Below are 16,703 nucleotides of genomic sequence, written 5' to 3'. Positions count from 1 at the left end.
TTTCTTTGGAAGGTGTGGGCAATCCCTTTGGAAGAAAGGAAATGGAAGGACTTAGTCACCCTTGACACCCTCCACACCTTTTATAGTGGTCCCGAGCAAACGCTTATAGCCCGACGACTGCACGCTTCTTCACAATGTTGTATGTTTCCTTATCCGTCAGCGTTCTGCTAAACCCCCCCCCCCCAATTTTTTTTTTTATAACTTGTCCGTTCGTTTTTTTATTCATCCCGTCGACTTTTTTTTTTTTTTTTTTTTAGAGATGGATATAGTCAAACAGAGGGTGCTAATATGAAAATCAGCTACGACTCATAAGCAACAAGGGGAGACGTCGGCGTCGGTCCTCAAAGTGGTCCTCAAAGCATCTAACAAGAGGAAAAGCGAATCCAAGGATGACCATCCACCTAAGAAGGGGACGGGTCCATCCATTAGGATCTAGTAGCATAAATTCCCTCCTCCCACTCAACATGGTGCTAGCAAGGATTTGATGACAAGTAAGGACCCCGTCGTTAATGATCCCGTCCAGAGGCTTGTTACGCACAGAGAGTATGCAATTGAGATGGTCAATTTAATCATCAAGGAGACAGATTTGGACCCCTGTAGGGAGCACTTGACGAAAGACCTAGGGGCCTCAGGACTTTTCGATCTGTCACTGTTGTGAAATTTTAAAGTACTCTCAAGTGTACGAACCGTACCGAAGTATAGTTTGTCAAGAATGAGGTCGAACCCACAAGGACTTAAATGAACGTAGGAAAATTAAATCAAATCTTAACCAAATTAACCCTAATCTATTTTAATAAAAATTGGTTGTTTTGAAATTAAATAAACTAAGCAAGTAATAAAATTAAGCAAATAGTTAAACTAAGCAAAAGATATAAAGCAATAAAAAGAAGTAAACAATCAAGGGAAAGGAATTAAGGTTTTGGAATCCACCTTGTAAATCATATCAGCATATATTTATGATCATTAATTTTTCCCAACCACTGCATGATAATCTAGAAATCAATCTTGCGATCATGGAAAATATTTTCATTAAAATCCTTATTTTAAAAATCAAAAGCATGTTCCTCTTCGCTTCCTAGGTATAAAATCAAATCATCAATTGTATCCATAGCCAAACAAATCACAAGATATATCCAATTCTAAAAATCAAATCATAAATTGTATCCATTGACAGACAAATCACAAGCGATATCCAATTTTATAATCAAGAATTAATAAATCAAGCATTCAATTAATTAAGACAAATCCTAAATCATGAAAAAAAAAACATGATTGAACTCATATCTAGAATCTCATCTTAGTCAATTGATATGAAGCAAGAACAATTTAAATCATTAAAGAACAACTATTGTGGGAAAAATCAAATCACATAAATATTACTGATAATCTTGTTCCTTAACAAGGTTTCATCCTCAACCCTAATTATAAATTTAGCTACTCATGGTAATTGAAAGAAAACATAAAAATAAAGTACTAAACATTAAGTTAGACAAATAAAATAGAGAAAGAAATAGTCACAGTGCTAGAGAAAAGCCATAAAAGAAACTACGTGCTGCTACCTGCGCTCCAGTCCTAGCCGCCCCTTACTTTTATGTTTTACTCCCTTTATATACTTGCCCACATACAGCCGACCTAAAGCCTCCAAGAAAACCCACAATGACCTAGAGCCTCTCTTATTTGTGGTTCGGTGGAGTAAGACGAAAACCTAAGCCCACACCTATGGGTCCACGAAAACAAGCCTCCTATCAATTATTTCTTCTTCTATTTTTTCTTTTCTTTTCCTTGCTCCTTAACGTATGACATGACTTCAGGCCACTTCTCTTTATTCTTAATCCCTGCCTTTTATTTCTTTCTTTTTGCTTCACATGCTGACTTCACTACCTCATAATTAAATATTTCCTTGGCACTTTTACCTTGTCAAATTGAATAGTAAGTCTCACTTCTTATCCTTTACTTTTTGCTCTTCTCTTGAATTCACACCTAGCTGGATGTAAGTTGGCTCGATTCAATTGGCCTAGCCCCACTTTGCATGTAAAGCCTTTGTTACCTGCAACACAAAGATATTATACAGTCAGTCACAAAATAACATAAAAGTAAGGCTAAATATGTAGATATATGAGTACTTTATTGTATATATTTCATGCACATCAGTCACGAGTATGTATTCGTCGTTCTTAATTTTGTAATTCTTGTGTATCTGTCCTAACCACCGTCGTTTATTTTTATTTTTAGGCATTGATGAGGATAAAGGCCCTCCAAGATAGATGTGTGGCCAAGGAAGGGGTGATCTAGCGGTGTCGCAAGTGTCAAGAGATTGAGAACAAAAAGCAGGATCAATACAAGGAGGCCGTCTGTACTCTCAATCCGGAACTGATGGCCACGCTTGCAAAGCTGAAGGAAGAGTCCAATCTTAGGATGGAGGCAAAGAAAGCAAAGACCAAATTAGTGACGGAGCTAACTGCCCTTCGTAAGCAGGTGGACAAGACCAAGGTTGACGTCGTGGTGGAGTTCCAAGTCTTGTAGCCCTTCTTTGATGCATGCGGTACATACAATGGCTACAGGTTTGATGACTGCTTAAAATAGGTCCAATCCGTCTACCCTGACCTAGACTTATCCCAAATCATCATAGACGACACCGTACTGCCAACTCCTAGAGGGGACGATGCCGACAGCAACGAGACCAATGATTCTGCTCATACGGTTGAGTGGGAGGTGAAGGATGATGACATGATCATTGCTCAGCCTTCCCCTAAGGGCCCTATCGCTCCTATAGTCTCGTCAACTGTGGATCCATTGCCTGAGTGCGGCCTAACTACTGCGAACCTGATGGCCTCTGATGCTCCTCTGTCTAGATTCTCCCCCCCCCCCCCTTTTTTAAGTTGTATTTAAATTATACTTTTGTAAGTTCATTTGTCAAACAATAGTGAGCGCCCTTTTTTGGTTTTTGGGCTTTTTATGTTAAGCGCTTGCCCCGTTGGGTTTAATTATACTGTTTTTTAAACTCTTGCCCCATTGTGTTTAATTATACTATTTTTATCCATTGTTCGTACTTGTGTGATTTTTAGCTTCATTATGGTTATGCGTGTGTTGTATTGATTCCGTCGACTTTCCATGTCCTTTTAATCCATAAGACTAAGGTACCTGTTGGTATCCGTGGTCACTCGTCCACCCCGTTGGTAGGACTTTATTTAATTTTTTGGACCAGGTATCCGTTGGTATCCATGGTCGTCCGTTCATCCCGTAGGTAGGACTTAGTATAATTTATTGGGATCGGGTACTCATCGGTATCCTTGGTCACCCGTCCACCCCATAGGTAGGACTCAATAAAATTCGTAAGACCAGGTACCCGTCGGTATCCTTGGTCATTCGACCACACCGTAGGTAGGACTTAGTAAAATTTGTAAGACTAGGTACCTGTTGGTATCCTTGGTCGTCCGCCACCCCGTAGGTAAGACTTAATAAAATTCATAAGACCAGGTACCCGTTGGCATCCTTGGTCATCCGTCCACCCCATAAGTAGGATTTAGTAAAATTTGTAAGACCAGGTACCCGTTGGTATCCTTGGTCATCCGTCCACCTCGTAGGTAGGACTTAGTGTGATTTAGGTGGCCCACTGAAGGGTAGAGAGTAAAGTAACATTTCTAATAATGCATCCAAGTCTTATTAATGATAGAAAAAGCTAAAAAAGAAATTTGACGTCTTTGACATTCAACTTTTGATGGAAAAAAAATAAAAAAAGAAAGAAAAGAAAGCGATAAAATAAGCTACATCTGACTGTTACTGGTAGTACTTCCTCAAGTGCTGAATGTTCCACAGGTGATGGAGTCTCTGCCAGTCGAGGGTTTCCAAATAGTAAGCCCCCTTCCTATGGCAGTTAACGATCTTGTAGGGTCCCTCCCAATTTGGGCCCAACTACCCTGTGAGGGATCTCTGGTGGCAATTGTCACCTTCCTTAGGACCAAGTCCCCAACCTGAAAATGACGAGGCTTGACTTTGGTGTTGTAGTGCTTTGCCATAAGGTTTTGGTAACGAGTCATCCGCTGTTCTGCCGTTGTTCTAACTTCGTCAAGAAGATCTAACTGTAGGTGCATTCCTTCTTCATTCCTTCCTTCATCATGGTGGGATACTCGATGGCTGGTCAGTCATACTTCCGCTGGGATGACGGCTTTGTGTCCACATGCGAGGCGGAAAGGCGTCTCCCCTGTAGGTGTGCAAACCATTGTCCTATACACCCACAGGACACTGGGTAACTCATCTAGCCATAAGCCCTTTGCCCCCTCAAACCGAGTCTTGATTATCTTGAGCAAGGATCGGTTTGTGACTTCAACCTGTCTGTTGGCCTAAGGGTGAGCAGGAAAGGAGTAATGGTCCTTGACCCCCAACTGTTGGCAGAAATCTTTGAATGCGTCATTGTCGAATTGCTTTCCATTGTCAGAGACGAGGACCCTAGGGATTTCGAAGCGACAAATGATGCTTCTCCAGATGAAGCTACGGACATTCTTTTCTGTGATAGTGGCCAATGGTTTGGCCTCGACCCATTTGGTAAAGTAGTCGATCCCTATGATGAGGAACTTAATATATCGTACAGCGATCGGGAAAGGACCCAACTATATCCAATCCCCATTGGGCGAAAGGCCAGGGGCGTTCATCGATGTAAGTTCCTCGGTCGGTCGTTGTACGATGTTGCTGAAGTGTTGGCACTTGTCACACACCTTTATGTAGGACTAGGCATCCTTCTGTAGAGTGGGCCAGTAGTATCCAGTTCGTATCAGCTTATGAACCAGTGAGCGTGCCCCCAAATGGTTGCCACATATTCCTTCGTGTACTTCTCTCATGACATAGTTTGCTTCGTCGGGGATTAAGCACCTTAGATACGAGCGAGAGAAACCCCTTTTGTAAAGGACATCCCCCATCATAACGAAACATGACGAATGTACCTTCAGCCTACGGGAAGCATTGCGATCCTCTAGCAATGTCCCATTCCTGAGGTAGGATATGATCGACATCGTCCAGTCGACTCCCAAAGGGATGACCTGCACCTCCACTTTGTCAATTACAGGGGAATATTGGATGAAGGATAGTACCTAACTAGGGACATCCTTATACTCGGCTAATGCTGCTTTGGCCAAGCGGTCTGCCTATTCGTTCTCCTCCTTTGGGATTTGTACAAACTTGACCAAGAATTCCTCACTCATCTTGCTTTTGACCATGCTCAAGTATTCTTTCATCCGTTCCCCTTTTGCCTCGTAGTCGCCATTAATGTGTCCGACCACAACTTATGAATCACAGTGTATGACAACTGACTCAACTCCTGCTGCTTTAGCTAAGTCGAGCCCAAAAGGACCGCTTCATATTCGGCCTCATTGTTGGTCATTGAGAATTGAAGGTGGACCGCACATTCTCCCATTGGTGACCGTAGCAAGACCTCAGCTCCTCCGGCCTGTTGATTAAACAAACTGTCTGTCCATATCATCCATGTCATCGGTTTCTTTCTTTCGTCCTTTCCTGTTGTGAATTCAGCAATGAAATCAACTAAAGCTTGTGCTTTGATTGTGGTCCTAGGTCGGTATTGGACATCAAACTCACTGAGCTCAATCGCCCGCAGAACCAGTCACCCTATTCCCTCATTCGACAACAGTTTATTTGTTTGGACCACTATGGTGTGTGCTTGGATGTATGACCTGAGTTTTCGGACAACTGTGATTAATGCGAAGGCCAGTTTCTCCATTGGGGGATATCTTCCCTCAGCTCCCTGAAGTGTCCAGTTGGTGTAGTATACGGGTAACTGCACTTAGTCTTCCTCCCGTATAAAAGAGAAACTGATTATCGTTGGGGATACAGCTAAGTAAAGGGAGAGCTCTTCACCAAGTTTGGATAGATTGAGCAACGGTGGGGACGCAAGGTGTGCCTTCAGTTCTTCAAATGCCCCCTAGCATTCGTCGGTCCACTTGAAAGCCTTCCTTAGCACCTTGAAGAATGGTAGACACTTATCCGTTGCCCTAAAGACAAAACGGTTAAGGGCTGCCACCCTGCCGTTCAAGCTTTGTAGCTTCTTAATGTTCTTCGAAGGGGCCATTTCCATTATAGCCCAAACTTTATCAGAAGTGGCTTCTACTCCACGTTGTGATACCATGAAGCCTAAGAATTTTCCTGACGCCACACCGAAGACACACTTACTGGGGTTGAGCTTCATATTATAGAGGCGAAGGGTATCAAATGTCTCCCGGAGGTCGTCCAAGTGGCTAAGTCCCCGTGTGCTTTTCACAAGCATGTCGTCTACGTACACTTCCACATTTCGCTCAATCTGCTGGGCAAACATCTTGTTTACAAGCCTTTGGTATATGGCCCCTGCGTTCTTCAATCTAAATGGCATAACTTTGTAACAGAAGAGTCCTTGGCTTGTGACAAATGAAGTCTTCTCCTGGTCTACTTCATCCAACACAATCTGGTTATATCCCAAGAAGGCATCCATGAAACTTAACAGCTGATAATTAGCCGTAGAGTCCATGAGGAGGTCGATGCGCGGAAGTGGATAGCTGTCCTTTGGGCATGCCTTATTCAAGTTAGTGAAGTCTACGCATATTCTCCATTTGCCGTTTGTTTTTTTTAACCATGACCACGTTGGCAAACCATTCGAAGTAGTAGACTTCTTTGATAAAATCTACCTCTAGCAGCTTGCGTACCTCTTCGGCTATGACTTTGTCCCTTTCTTGGACGAAGAACCCCTCTTTTGTCGGATTGGGAGGAAGGACGGGCATACGTTGAGCTTGTGAACCATGGTATTGGGACTAATCCCCAGGATGTCCTTATGGCTCTAGGTGAAGACGTCTCGATTGCTCTTTAGATAGAGGGCAAGCTCTTTGCAAACCGAAGGGTTGGCTTGTGTGTTGATATGAGTAGTCCGACCAGGGGTATCATCATCCAAGGAGACTTCCTCCAGATCCTCCATTGGTTCTACAGTGACCTTGTTATTCAAGGCTTGCAAATGATCGTCCATCTCAAGCATGGCTATGTAGCATTCGCGGGCTCTATTGGAAACTTTACCAGTAGGTGGTATGTAGACGTGGCCGCCCACCATACGTTGAGCATGGGACAACCAATGATGGCGTTGTAGGCAGAGGAGCAATCAACGACAAGGAAACTGACTTCCTTAGTAAGCTGCTAAGGGTACGTCCCAATGGTTACTGGTAAAATAATGATTCCAATGGGAAAGACTTTGGCTCCACCGAATCCCACCAATGACATGTCTAAAGGTTGGAGACGCTCTCGGTCGATCCTCATCTGTTAGAACGTAGGGTAGTAAAAGATATTTGCTAAGCTCCCATTGTCCATTAGTACCCGTCAGGTATTAAAGTCCACGATGGACAAGATAATGACCAGAGCATCGTCATGAGGGTGGTGTAGTCATCTACATCTTCCTCTGTGAAGCTGATGGCAAGGTTGTCGACCTTCATAGCTTTTAGGGGCCGTCCGAAAATCTGGACACTCTGCACCATATGTAAATACATTTTCTTGGCCTTCTTGGATGACCTTGCCATAGTGTTTCCTCCTACGATTACTTTTATCTTGCCAAGCAAGGGTCTGGATCTCTCTTCAGCCGGTCAATTCGACTCGTGGTCCCTTGGTGGGTTGTCATTGCCTCTAGCGAACTGTTGTAACTTTCCCTGTTTGATGAGGGCCACGATCTGCTGTTTAAGATCGTAGCACTCAGAGGTTTCATGCCCATGGTCCCGGTGGAAGTGACAGTACTTGTTCTGGGGCCTTTTGCTTGGATTGCCTTTCAGCTTATCTAGTTATGTCAGCACCACGTCGTCCCTTATCTGCATGAGGACTTCATCTAGCGGGGTATTCAAAGGTGTGAAACTTGTCGTCCTCCCTGACGGGGGTTTTGATCTCCTTTCTTCCCTTCACTCATTTGTTTGAGACAACTTCCTTCCTCTGTCCGAACAATGGTCATCTTGTCTTTGTCTCTTCCTCGACCCGTCCCCCCGGGCTATCATCGCGTCTTCAGCGTTCATGTACTTCGTGGCTTTGTACAACGTTTCAGCCATCGTCTTTGGATCATTTTTGTAAAAGGAGAAGAGAAACTCCCCCGGTCGTAACCCACGAGTAAAGGTAGTAACAAGAACTTTGTCGTCAACTTCGTCAATTAGGAGGGCCTTTTTGTTAAAACGGGTTACGTATAACCTTAGGCTTTCATCTTCCTATTGCATAATGCTTAGTATGGCCGCTGAGGATCTTCTGTGTCTTTGTCCCCCGATGAAGTGCGTGACAAAGTGTCCAATCAACTCTTTAAAGGTTGAGACAATGTTTGAGGTAAGCTTGTTGAACCATACCCTTGCTGGCCCCTTTAGTGTGGTAGGGAAGGCTCTGCACATAATTTCATCTGGAATTCCTTACAAGTGCATAAGGTTTTTGAACAACTCCAAATGGTCCAATGGGTCCCGCAAACCGTCATATGCCTCCACCTGTAGCATTTCAAACTTAGCCGAAAGGGGGAAGGAAATCACCTGCGCGGAGAAAGGTGAGTCGGTCCGTTAGACTAGTTCGTCCAAGTTGGTGGATACCCGTACTCATCATCATGTCCATCTTTTCTTTCATCATTTGCATCTCCTGTGCCATGCGCAACACACCGACCACCAACTCAAAGGGATGACTGGTATCTTGCTGGTCTCGTCTACTGATGGCATTGCTTTCTTCTTGGTCACCCCTTTCTTGGTGAGCATTCGTCAGGGGACAATTGTTGTCACGTTCGTCCCTGTCTTGTCTGTCATTCTGATTGTTTGGCTCCTTGTCATTCCATTGCTCTAGCCGCCGTTCCAACTCGTGGTTCTGCTGAGTAAGCCGTTCAACTGCTACAGCAAAGATTTTCACCTGCCTCTCCAATGCACTAGGCGGGTTCTCGGTATCTTGGTTAGTAGTGGCCATCGATCTTGTTAGGACCATACAACTCTTTGTCTTTGAAACAGCGATATGGCTTATCACTCGTTGTTCCCACAGATGGCGCCAACTGATGATGTGCTGAAATCGTCAGTGAGTTGTAGGCTCCAAATCACTCCAATGGGTACTTGTGGAAGAAGAACAAATGGACCAAACAAAAGGCACCAATGTGGTACTGGCCAAGAACCCTCCGAAGGTCAAGTTAGTAAATGAGAAATTTCTAAGAACTCTATAGTGAGAAAACTAGAGATTTCCTGTGTACTTGTGAAAGGTGGAGGTCTGGTGCTTATATAGTAGCGAGCGGTGAATTGAAATCCCTTCAAAGTAGGGATCTTTCCTTGCTAGGAGAGCATAACACTTAGGATTTCCAAGATTTTAGGGTGCATTTCCATATGAGAGAGATACAAGCAAGTAATGGGTTTTATTTTGCGTGTCATGCAAGATATTTCCATGTATAGGTATTCGTGGGGACTAAGATAGGCCACGCTGGATTCATCGGCCTCTCATCCATGTCAAGCCCTTAACCCATCCGATGGTTTCCCGTCGGCTTATAGAGGTGCCTGTCGAGTTTCATTGTAGGGTCGTTGGCCTAAGTCTTCCGTTGGTTTCTGTGAAGTTGACGGGTACACGGGTGCCGTTGACCTTTTTATGTGATGCTTCGGGGGTATTAAATTCATGGCTAAAATATCCCTATCAATGTTCAAGTTGTGAAGCCCCTTGGCCTTACCAATGAGCAAAGAGACCTAAACCTCAACTTGAATAAGGCCCACGATGATGGGTGAGGTCATGCTAGTTTCCTCTCAAAATGATGACTAAAATAATTGCATTTTCTTCTAGATCAAGAGTTTTACATGGAGATGTCACTTATTATATTAAATAGAAGGAACAAAAAGCATTATTAAAAAAAATCGTTTTTATTAATTGAATGGAAACTTACATTTTATAGAAGATAAAAAGAAAAATAAAAAACTTTTATTTCTAAATACAATCCAAGAAAATTATATTATATGATTTCCTTGTTACATTCTAAAAAAAATGAAAATTACATGATAAAGCATAATCTATAACCATTGATCTAAACTGATTATAAAATTGACAGTTGAATTACAGAGTACTAGTGGAAAGATATAATATATTATCTTGAAGAACAATATTCTTCATTTTATTGGTTCTTAAGTAATCTTAGGAAATTAGTTTTTTAGTGAGAGCTTGCATGCTCGTACGTTGAATTGTATCTCTTGAATTGAATCTCTATAGGGCGATACCGTTATCACATACTTAACACATACATGTGAGGACGTGACATAAATAGTGGAAGTACATTATATCACGCCAATGGGCTTCCATCCCATGGCACTAGGGATGGCCATACCCATTAGGTAATGGATATCCAACCCTACCTGATCCAAATGTTCTGGATAATACCCGGTTTATCATGGGTAGAACTTAACCGGGTAGGGTTTGGATATTACCTGAATTATTCGGGTAGGGTATGGATATTATCCAAACCCAACCCGTATTTAAAAAAAAAAAAAAAAAACTCTCTCTCACTGTCACTCAGACCCTCCGATGAGAAACCACAACAACAACAACAACAACAGCAATCACAATAACTATTGGGAGGAGAGATTCAACGGAAGAGATTTCCTATTGAAGCGGTCGTACTTGTTTGGATTCGAACGGAATTTAGCGTCGGAGAGGATGGTGATGGAGCTGGCAACAACGTCACCATGGCAGTACAGAAGAGGAAATTTCTGGAGCAAACGACCATTGACGTTTGGATCCATAACAAAGCCTAGAGTTTTCTCATTTCGCTACTACAGAGGAATGAAATCGAGATCCTGAGGCGCTACTGTCACCGGACAGATTCAACAGTAGGTAAGATTAACAGAAATAGTAACAGACCAACGGTGTCGGAGGCGGATCATCAAGAAGAGTGAAATCAACGACGAGCCCGATGTTCATGAGATCTTCAGTGGCCGTCGCCGGAGCTGCAGCACTCTCGTTGAGCCGGTTACGATATGGAGATCCTGAGGTGCTATTGTCACCAGATAGATTCAACAGGTGCTGGAAAAAAATAGTAACAGACCAAAGAGTGGGAAGAAATATACGTGGAGGGGTAATAATTTAAGTTAAAATGTTTTGGATTTAAAAAAGAAAAAATTAAATGGGTTTCGGGTAGGGTATGGATATCCGTGGATAATATATCCGGGTAAAATTCGGGTATGGATATTAATGGGTATTAATATTCGGGTATCCATGGGTAAAATTTTCGGGTAGGGTATGGGTATACCCGATCCATACCCTACCCATGGCCATCCCTACATGGCACATACCTTTCTCTCTTCTCTCTAGTGTCATGGTTGCAGTTGTGGTCATGATCGTGATCGGCCTCTCTCCTTCCCTCTCCCAACAAAAAACAAAAACAAAAACAACACTTAAGACATTCACATCAAAAGTTTTTAGGTAAAGATACTTTTTTTGGTCCCCATATTTGGCCATATTTTTAATTTGGTCTTTTAAGTTTTTATAACTTCATTTTAGTCCTTATATTTTTAAACTTATTGTCATTTTAGTTCCTATGGTCATCTCACTTACTGAGAATATTTATGTGATTAATAGACTGCATTGCTAGCTTAAAATTGTGAGAACTGCATATCAAGTTTAAAAATTGAAGGATCAAAATGAAGTTATGAAAACTTAAGAACCAAATTAAAAATATAGTCAAAATATAAGAGCATGCATATGGGGATGCAAAAAAAAAAACTTATTTTGCATTCTCAAATACTACTTTATCTATTTTACCAACTTATTTTACAACTCACCCTACATCCCAGTTCTTATTTTTACATACAACCCAAAAATATATATAAATTACCTAATAAAATAACAAAAAGTATTATTCTCTCTCTTTTCTCCACTCATTTTTTCTCTTCACACACAGCCACATATTAAAATAATGGGTAAACTATATATTTGGTTCTTATCTTTTACACTATATTTCAATTTGATCCACAACCTTTCAATTGTGTTAATTTGGTCCCTAACCTTTTAGTGTCGTGTTAATTTAGTCTCTGTCATTATATCTTGGATGAAAATTGATAACATGACAAATGATCAAAATAAAATTTCAGTGTATTGTCACATTAACGAAAGATAATTTTTTATTTTGGCCATTAGAAGCGTCATCAATTTTCTTCTAAAAAATGATTGCTAAGACTAAATTGGCATGATATTGAAAGGTTAGGAACCAAATTGACATAATTAAAAAGTTAAGGATCAAATTAAAATATTATATATAGAATAAGGACTAAATACATAGTTTAACCTAAAATAATATATCTATATATATATATATATATATATTTACAATCTATGAATAAGAAAGTTGCATATATACATCCTTATTATTCATAATAAAATAGCAATCGGAGAGTGTTTAGAGCATCAACAGTGGGCTTCTCAAATGCCAAATTGTAAAAATATTTGGCATTTGGGCCCAAATTACTTCAGCAATGGGAGAGCTATACCTGAGACCGGCCAAATTATTTTGGCATAATGCTACAGTGCGATCTCATATGTGAGATCGCACTGTAGCGCTATGCCATCCAAAAAAAATTTATTTTAATAGTGCACAGTCGTTCAGCCTTTTTCTCTCTCTTCCTACACTACCCGAAAAGAAATGCAAGCAGCTGGAAAAGGGAATAGTTGATTTTGAAAACAAAAAAGGTGATGGTTGGAAAAGTAATAATAAAAAAAGATTAAAAAAATAATATTTTAATAAGATGTTAAAATAATAGAATTTTGGGATGGTGGGTGTATTGTAAAATGGTATGATATAATTGATAAAGTAACTTTTTGGGATGGTAAAATAAGATGAGATTTAAGATCCAGATGCGGATGCTCTTACCCTCCGATGCTAGTACTCTAAAAACCAAAAATGAATTTTTTTCTTATTTTTAATTTTGTGTCAGAATTCACGTGTTCGTGACTGTGGACGTACTACACGGATCTCTTTGTAATATTTCATCCCATTGGGTAGCACCTAGCAAGTATCAAATTGGACCACATTCATGACCAGTCATATTCTTGGGTTTCCCCTCCGACAAGTAGGCCCATCATTGGACATTGACGGAGCCTCATTGCTGTAATAACTTTCATCCGATCCACTTGGAGGCTTACAATGATTACCGTTTACCAAGCAAATTTACCATGATCCTATACATTTTCCTGGCATAAAAGAAAAGTTGGAAACCTCATGACTCATTTATAGTATCTACAATTATGTACAGAAAACATGTAATTAGTTACATTGAATTCCCATTCTCACCTAAAAGTTCAAGGAAAACCCACCCCAACATTTTCCTTTCCTCAAAAGTCAAATCAACATGTAGACACTCGATTTTGCACCTATAATTTAATTCTGGAAGATGGCAAGGATGACCATTTATATACCCAAAAATCATAGTTGCATTACATGTATTAATTCATTCATTGCATATCATGAAAATGATTTTGAGATTCTAACAGCTATGACAATATGTCCAATTCCTAAATCGGACCGTCAGATTAAAAGATATTATATGATCAAGTTTTCACAGTTCGCATGCATTTTGTTTGGGTGGAACCAACCACGCATGATTAATTTGAATTAATTTTGATTGGTTAAATAATTAAAATTAATTAAATAATTTTGTGATTGGTTGTTGATTAGTGTCAAAAATAAGCTTGCTTGCATGGGAATAAAGTGGATAATCAAATAACAAAGAAATTGTGAATAATTAAGGGCCCGCTTGGTAGCAGTTTTCAAGTATTATTGTTTAGTTTTCAGTGTTATGAAAATACGTATTTGAATGTTATATAAATACGTGTTAGAAGTATTTTTGGTATTTAAACACTAAAAACTATTGTTTAAACACCGACACCAAACACCCCCTAAGTCTTTTTTGGAACATTTATTTACCAGATAATTATTACTTTAAAGACCTAAATATCAAGAAAAAGTGATTAATTTTTAGAATATGAATTAAAAACACGTCTAAGTGCAATTCCTGGCTCAAAAATCCTCAAAAAAATGAGTCCAAATCGAACCAAAATTGAAAAGGGGGCTCAGCACCCAAGAGGGCCTGTTGGCACTCTTGAAGTGCCGGTCGGCACATGGCAAGTGCCGATCGGCACTTCCTAAGTGCTGATTGGCCCAAATGCTTGGCCCGGCCTAGGAACCTCCTGATTAAAATAAAATCTATCTTTTTCGAATTTTTAGAGATAAAGATGTGTTCCAATTCATATTTGATCTTATTCAGCTTATTTTTCAAGCACCCCAACCTCTATAAATAGGGGAGGCCTCCCAACATTCAGCACCTTTTTTCTGACCCCTATTTCTGGCCCTTCCTTTCTAATTTCTCTGCTCCCCTTAAGTTAAAGATGTTCTAAAAGCCTTGGCTTTAAGAATTTCTTTTTTGTAAGTAAAGAATTTTAAACCTCAAAGAAGTGAAAATTTCTTTGATCTCTAAAATATTCTTCCATTGATGGGTACGTCCATGCAAGTAGGTATTTTCATTCTTATGGTTCTTTTCTTTTAATTGACATGTTGAGTTGTTCATTGCATGAATTTTTGTTAATATGTGTTTGATTTTATAATGATCTTGTTCTCAATTTATATATGCCATATTCGCATGTTTAGTTAGAATGTTCTTTAATTGTTTAACATGTTTTAATCCTTCTTTGATTTCAAAATTTGCAATTAATCACCAAAACTCTTTTTTTTTAAACATTAACAGATTTGTATTTCACTAAATACAGATCTGAAAATTTTTTCAAGTAAAAAATAGATCTATATTTTTACTAAATATAGATCTAAATTTTTTTCTGATCAGAAAACAAATCCGTATTTTCATTAAATACAAATCTGAAAATTTTCTGAAAAAGTTTTCTTCTTAAATAAAAATTGCAGATTTTGAATTTTCAAAGAATGAATTAATAGTTAGGTTAAAGTTCTTTTTCTTATGTTATTCCATAAATATATGATGCATGCATAATAGATTTGAATTATGAATATGAATCCTCTCTTAACCAAAAATCTCATTTTTTATCCCTTACCAAGATAGATCTGATTTTTATTCGTCAAATTTCATTTTTCTCAACCTTACAAAACAAATCTGATTTTTCTTTGAGAAGAGGGTCTATTCATAAGACAAAGGCTCAAATATAATAATGTGTTTATGAGCAAGCTCATAAATATAAGGCTCAATTTAAGTACATATAATATTGTTTATATGTACACATGTATAAATACTTATATAAACTTTAGATTGGAGTGTGTATATTTGTAAATAGATTCATAAAGATATAAGTTATTAGTTGTAAATTATTGAAAATATAAATAGTCCATTTGATAGTAAAAATTATATATATTTTATTAATTTTCAAAAATAAAAAGTTGATAAATCTTTTTTTTTTAATAAAAAAAGTCTATCTAATTAACTCAAATAATATGATTTCAATGATAATTTAATTATTAATTATTAGCATTGATTTTTTTTTTACTATATTCAAGAGAAAAATAAGTTAATTAAGTAGCTTGTAAACAAGTTCAAACTTGTTTGAATAATGAAAAATCCAATCTTTAACAAATAATATAGTTTATGATAAGCTCAAACTCAACTAATATTCAAAATAAAATTAAATAAACAATTATAAAGTTTGACACTCAAGCTGAGTTATGCACTTATGCTGGGGTAAGTTATTATCTCTATGATATGTGCATTTTATTTTGGTAAGATAAAAAAAAATTCTAAATTTGACTAAAGGATGTGTTTGTTTTGGCATAAAATATTTTAAAAAATATATATTTTAAGTGTTTTCAGATGTTTCACACAGCATAAAATCCTAGTCAAATTGAAAATGTTTATTTATTTATTTTTTTTTGATAACCAAGAAAATATAGTTTTATAAAATAGCTTATGCCCAAGAAAACGTTCCAGGTTTTTTGCCTTTAGTCCCCTTCACAAGATCCACACCAAAAAACTCTAAAAGGATTAGAATATTCATAAAACGTCTGAAAATTACCAAAAAGCCAAAAATACAGCTAAAATCAACAAAATACCACTTAGAAACTCCCAATGACTAAAACACCCTAGAACCTCCAATTTACCAAAATACATTTGAAATCCCCAAAATGAATAAAATTCCTTAAGAAACTCCAAGATGACTAAAATACTCTTGAAGGTTACGTTTGGATTGGGCTGAAAACCCCAGCGTTTGCGTCTGGCATTTTTTTTTTTTTTTTTTTTTTGCACGCGTTTATGAGATTTACGGCTACTGTTCATGCACTGTTCATGAATAGTGGCCACAAAGTTTGACTTTTCTTACTCTTTTTCAGCCAATCAGTGCACACTGTGTACTGTTCATGGACCCACAAATTTCACTTTTCAACAACTTTTTCATTAAAAATGGGTCTCACGGTACTATTCACATTTTTAAAAATTATTTTGCTACATTGTTTTTCAGTTTTTCAGTTTTCAATTGTATCCAAACGGACCCAAAACCTCTAAATTGCTAAAATACTCATGGAACCCCTAAAATAATAAAAATACCCACCTAAATTTTCAAAATGACTAAATTACCTTTAAAATGATGAAATCTAACCAAATACCACTAGAAACTCTAAAATGATCAAAATAACCCCTAAAACTTCCAAAATTACCAAATTACCCATGGAAATCTCCTTATTGATAAAAAAACCCTCAAAACCTTCAAAATGG

The sequence above is a fragment of the Quercus lobata genome, chromosome 3 (assembly GCF_001633185.2).
Source record: "Quercus lobata isolate SW786 chromosome 3, ValleyOak3.0 Primary Assembly, whole genome shotgun sequence".
NCBI classification, from domain to species: Eukaryota; Viridiplantae; Streptophyta; class Magnoliopsida; order Fagales; family Fagaceae; genus Quercus; species Quercus lobata.
Note: the sequence above shows the minus strand (reverse complement) of the source record.